The sequence below is a fragment of the Stigmatopora argus genome, chromosome 4, assembly GCF_051989625.1.
Source record: "Stigmatopora argus isolate UIUO_Sarg chromosome 4, RoL_Sarg_1.0, whole genome shotgun sequence".
NCBI lineage: Eukaryota > Metazoa > Chordata > Actinopteri > Syngnathiformes > Syngnathidae > Stigmatopora > Stigmatopora argus.
Genome location: NC_135390.1, coordinates 9,864,203 through 9,870,584, shown reverse-complemented (window position 1 = coordinate 9,870,584; position 6,382 = coordinate 9,864,203). Strand labels below are relative to the sequence as shown.

The 6,382-nt window shown below is 38.5% G+C and overlaps 1 long non-coding RNA gene across 1 annotated transcript in view; it reads right to left on the bottom strand.

Moving 5' to 3' along the window:
• Positions 1–5,611: 5,611 nt before the first annotated feature.
• Positions 5,612–6,382, bottom strand: part of LOC144072791 (uncharacterized) — a 92,733-nt gene continuing 91,962 nt past the window's right edge. Inside the window, exon 4 of the long non-coding RNA XR_013299943.1 lies at positions 5,612–5,668. This is a non-coding gene — a long non-coding RNA (uncharacterized LOC144072791). The remainder of the gene's footprint in view (positions 5,669–6,382) is intronic.

Below are 6,382 nucleotides of genomic sequence, written 5' to 3'. Positions count from 1 at the left end.
TAAGTAAAGAAAAAAATATCTGCTATATTCTGCCCATATGCAAAATAGTGTCGTACCTAACTATTTTATAAAACTATGAAAAATAGAAGCAAGGACATGCAGTATATTTGCTTGACCCATTTTGTTGGGGGATTTTTTTTAAAAGTGATGGTAAAAGGGTAAATTGCATGTTGTTTGACACACATTCTACAAGTACTAATTAATATTTGAAATATGGTTCTAAAATCAAATATTGAAAAATTTACTGAAGACCACAATGTAAGAAATAATACCCCCCAAATGATATTTAAATATAATTTCAACAGTGTTTTTGGTCATCAGAGCGGGTAGGATCAATTTTTTTCCACTTTCTTGGTATTGGTATCCTTTTTTCTTAGTTTATTATTATTATTAGATTTGTTGTATTCGTATGAGAATATTTACTCAGAAATTGCATGGTATTTATCATGTGGACTGTTTTTACTATTTGAAGTTTGTGCGCAAAATGTCTTCCAATTCTGGAATGATGCCAAAACAATACAAACTACCCTTTAAGTGAATGGCTTACTATAGGCATCTGTATCCAAGTAACATCGTAATAAAATGTCATTTATCTAATCCAAAACCATTACATCGCGCCACACACTCTTAAAGTTAGTTACGAAGCAACAAATAATCTCTACAGGTTCCTGGCATCCATTTAATATGATAAAAATATTGTCTTGTGTTGGCAAACTGACTGCAGAATCTTAGGCAAATAAGTCATAAAACACAATTGAAAGGAGGCAGGGAACAAGTTGGCAAACACGATAAGAGCGAGAACGGGAGTGTGACGATGGAATAAGTCCAGGTAATATTTTTATTTGTTTAATTGTGTCTGTTCCATTCATTGAGGTTTGAGCATGCACAGTGGACTGTGGAGACCAAAAAGGCCTAAAAACAGCTTGTTACCAGTGTGGAATGACAGATGAGAAGCAATTAGAATGAACCATATGGATGATCATATGGTAATGTTATAATTAGCTCTATTTTGAAATAGAACACTTGCATAAAACAAGAAGAAATGTAAACAAAATGTTAGATGATTCACAAATGACTTTGTAAAGAGTGATTTGAAACAATCCGAGTTAATACAAAGTGAATTATGATTTAAAATGTGAAGTTCGCTTCACTACCTTCAACGGATTATTACATAAGTGAAGTGTCGGTTTTTATCAAGTTTATTTGCCATGTCAAATACTCAAAAGGAATATTTCTCCAGGGTGAAAACATCACTTTATTTTCTCCCTGGCTCACATCAAAATGTGTCCTGCCTACTGTTGTGTTAACGTTTGAAGAAAATAAACTCATTCCCACACCACTGAGATGAAGAACCACTCTTTTGTTTAGGTCGCCATAAAAATGTAATTAACACATTTTATGTGCACAAGTTATAGAATGTGCCGTATGACTCCAATTATGATCACAGTTGCTTGAAAGTGTTTTATTTTTCCTTGTCATTCTTCTCATCTATTTATCAAAGCTATTGAAATCACAGATACACAGGGAAACTAAAGAAAGGGGAGATGCAATCGGCTCTTGTTGAGGTAAACAATGATTCTTTTTAGTTGAATAATTCACTAAGAACCTTCAGGATAGCGCTATCTATCAAAGACTTGTAGGATATACATCGATTTTCTTTCTGTTAAAAGTATCTCTTTCATATCACTGATACAGTAGGTGTTTTTTGTTTGCAGGAATCATTTTTCAACTCAACTGAAAGCGCATGGACATATACAGTCCCAAACAATATTGGCAGGGGCGTAGCACCAAACTATGGAAGTCACGCAAAAAAAATTGAAAGCTATTTTGAAATATGACAAAATCGTAGTCATTAGTTCAGCAGGTTCTGGGATTGCCGCTATGCCAAGCGCCGACCACCTCAGCAATTGAGGCGTGCAACATGGTCCACTCGGACTCAATGTACCTCGCCTCTCCCTGGACATGGGCGAAGCTCTGCCAGACATAGGAGTTGAAACTCATTCTGAGAGGGGACGGTAAGCTAGAGAAGGAGACCTGTGAGGCCTCTTAGGCCCATGGGACCATGGAGGCAGCTGACGGGTACCGGCTGGCCAAGGGACAGGCGGCTATGATGGTTTCTGAGGCAAAACCCTGGACATGGGAGGAGTTTGGCGAGGCCATGCAGAATGATAACAAGGAGAGGAAAGCAGTGTGTCACTGATAATGTGTATATATGTGATGGGGCACTGCTGAACTCGACTCGGAACATTGTGAGTCGGTGGATCGAATAGTTTGAGGAGCTCCTCAACCCTACCGACACGCCTTCCAATGAGTAAACAGAGCCCGGAGACTCTCTCTATTTAGCGGTTGATCTACGTCCCTATCCCCACTTATGGTCACGTGCTGCGGGGAGTTACCACAAGAAGAAGATTGGGATACATCTCTTCCTTAGAAATAGGATAGGGTGAGAAGTGCGGTCATCCGCCTCATAGAAGACCCACTGCTTCTCCGAATCGAAAAGAGCGAGATGAGGTGGCTCAAGCATCAGATTTTTGGGGTTCTAATAATAATAATCGGACATAGGCCCTGTCGTCATTGTGTTGTTGATAATGACGACAGGGCCTATGTCCGATTATTATTATTAGAACCCCAAAAAATCCCTGACCAGCAATATAATGTAGAACATGAATTCAGCAGCGGCCCGGTCGAGCGAGTGGTTAGCCCATCGGCCTCACAGCTCTGGGGTCCTGGGTTCAAGCCGAGGCCGGTCCACCTGTGTGGAGTTTGCATGTTCTCCCCTGGTACTCCGGTTTCCTCCCACATTCCAAACACATGCATGGTAGGCTGATTGGACACTCCAAACCATCCCCAGGCAAGGGTGTGAGTGTGCATGGTTGTCCGTCTCCTTGGGCCCTGCGATCAGCTGGGCACCGATTCAGGGTGTTCCCGCTTCTGGGCCGGAGACAGCTGATATTGACTCCAGCACCCCCCGCAACCCTAATGAGATGAATTCAGCATGCAAATTTTCAACTTTGAAAAACTGATGGTGACCTACTATCCATGACTACTTAATGTAGTCTTGTGTACCTGGTGCTGTAATAATTTGTGATCTTTGGTTTTATAATTTCTATGTGAAAGGCATTTTGGGAAACAAACATCTTTACTTGTATCTTCAAAATGAAACAGAGAGTGACCTTTGCATAGGTTAGCATGCCATTTTTGGTGGCTCGAACCTAAAGATGATTTACTTGCAACAGAGATATTCCCATGTGTCGTGAAGCTCCCCCATCCCGACATCTGTAAAAGGTCACGGCCAAGTAGAACATACGTCAACATTTTCACACAACAAACAAGAGCAAAAGCCCTCGAGACCTACCTCGCTGGTTGTAACCCTCAATTAGAAACCCCCACTCAACTTCATAGTACACCTCGTTCATGCAACTGTAGCGTGCCAAACACAATCAATCACATCTATTTAAGTCTCATTCGAGAAAAGTGATAAAATTGCTGCACTTTCCTCAAATGTGTGCTTGTCTCACTTCCTTTTCCTGTTGACTATCCACATCACCTGTTGCTCAAGTCAAACAACAAAATACTGTCAGCATTGCTGCATATTCACAGTATTTTTTCATTGGTCAGTCGCCCAGAATGTTGAATAGCTAGAGTCATTTGAGCAAAAAAGAAGTCTCAAAAAGGGCTATACTGTTTGAACAAAGACACAGTTTGAAGCCGTGAGAAGCTGGAGTTTCCCTCCAAGGGTGAGATAAACGAACATTTTCTAAACAAGTCAAACAAAATGTTTCTGAGTAAAAAGGCCTCTCTGGATAAAACGTTTCAAGGAAGTCTTAGAGTTTGACAGGGTGTTACCCTCACTCCATCAATCTACAATACCATTGCCTTAAAATTCCACAAACAAGACCACGTCAAATATTCATGGGCCATACAAATTTGAGAACACAAGACCTAAGCTGTTGTTGCTCTACCATGTTTTATATTATAGAAGATGCACTGCAGTTGATCATTTCCATGAGTGTGCCTCATTTTCCCCTTGTAGATAGATAAATAAAACAGAGGAGGCATGTAATGCCTCAGGAGGCTCAAGTGATCCAACTCTTACGACCTACGAGTTTTGTGCGCATCAGAGACAACATAAAAACGATGAAACTGAAACAGCTTACCGCTTTATTTCAAAAGCGTGTTCGATAAACATAAAAAAAATAAATAGGATCAAGTAACAGGTTCATTGGGGGTTCATGCCATCACTTCATAACAAAAGTGTGTTTAGAAGCTTTTTGTCCTCTGGGGGTTAATAAAGCTGATTTAGCTGTATTGACAAAACATGGGGACACTTCCATACTTCCATACTGGTGTATTGGAATAGATATGATTGGTCTTGCTGATGGAACACGGTGGCTGGCACAAAATTGCCTAAGGGATGCATATGTTCTGGGTGTGTGTTTGTGTGAGCATTTTAACTGATTTTGTGGGTACGTAAATCAGTTCGGATTGTTTGCATTGTTGCAGCGTGTCCCACTTTTAGAGCCAAAAACTCATTTCTAACGCAAGTTATTTAATTTTTATGATGAAGCCTTAAAGCTGTAGGGTGTATAGAAGAGTTAAGCTCTTAGAAAGGAATATAAATAAGTGGCATGTCCTCTGAAGTGATGAAAAAACAAGGGTGTGTCTGTGTGCCTCTATTGTGTGTGAGAGAGATATAAAGAAGATTGCGATAGTGTACAAGATGAAAAAATCCAATGGTAGGAATCAAAGAATGAAATCTTAGATAGTAATGGATATCCTCAGAGGTGAACGTAGACTGCTATTTTCTTTTTTCTTACTTTTTGACCTATTTGTAATCTGTGCAGCGCAGCCCCCAATTTTTTCCAATAAATAATACAAAGGCCACACTGAAAAAAAGATACAAACTACAAGGCTACAAGTAATACATTTACAATTATGAACTTGGCAAATAAATGATCCAAAAAATTAATTGGCAAATAAATTCATATTGAAAATGATACGTATTTAAATAAAGAGTATACTAGAGAAGTAATACTAATGATTATAAAATGTGTGGGATGTGTGTTGCGGTATATTTAGTAATGTTACAAGTTGGTCTTATTTTAGATTTGGTTAATATATATATATATATATATATATATATATATATATATATATATATATATATACAGTAAATAAATGAATGACAACATGAGTTAGTTGGTTTTCTTTTCAATAATAACTATTCTATGTGGTTAAAACAATTGTTTTCAGGGCTCATCAAAAAATACAGTGTATTTTATCAAAAAAATATAAGAATTTTCAACAAGAAAATTGAAAATTGTGACAGTCACAATAAAACACGAAATGTACGCTTCTTGTTTTGTTTTTCTAAACAGCGTAAAATGCCAAATAAAATCAAAGCACGGTGATCAAAGTCTGACCATCCATATCAACTATACTAATTATACTGTACACTAATCTTTTTGCTTTATATGAGTCTAAAAAGGGCTCAGACTAAATAAATTTAAATAATAGTAATAATAATCCTAATTTCTAATAGGGACCTCCTCAGTTTAGTTGTAAAATCTCCTAATTTATCTGCCAAAATCCTATTATAATGGTTAACTCACCTCTCTCTGCTTCATTTCTGCGCTGTCCTCCACAAAGACCAAATAAATGGATCAATCTAGAAGACAAATAAAAATGTCACCCGGAATGTTTCCACAAGTCTCTTACTTACTCCATCACTCTTTTTTCCCTTCCTTCATTTTTCTCCTAGCCCGCCCCATTCTGCGTTTCCGAAATATGTCCCCCTTTATCGCAGGTGACGTGGCAGGATAGGCCCGTCCGGGCCAGGTAATGATTTTTTTTTCCGTTCTTATTTCTGTGTTGTGGGGGATCCGCGTGGTGCTGGTTATCAGGCCATTTATTACCCTGCCAGCTCACCACTCAGCTGTCTGACTAAATGCAATCTGCCCTGATTCAAACAATTACCCCAAGATGGCGAGAGGAAGAAGAATAGCCCCCTCGCTGCGGGTCACTGGGAGTTTAAGGAAATACACAAAGACACTTCAGTGCTCTGCCAAATCAACCAGGCACTTTCTTCAAGTGTAAAAGCATAGTGGAAAAGATATTGAGGTAGTTACAAAATACATAACAGTTAAATGTCTTAGTCGCTAGGCTATTTATTTCCACAGAGTGCTGCAGTTCAGTTTAATCCTAAATTTTAATTGGAGGCATAAGTAACGTCACATTTAATTTTGCACCAGATTTCCACAATTTCAAAGTAATTTTAGAAACATTTAATTTCCTAAGCAGACAGAAGACAGACTACTTGGTTCACAACATTATCCATGTTAAAAACAGTCCCGTGTTGTAAGATGTTTTCATGCGGCACTTG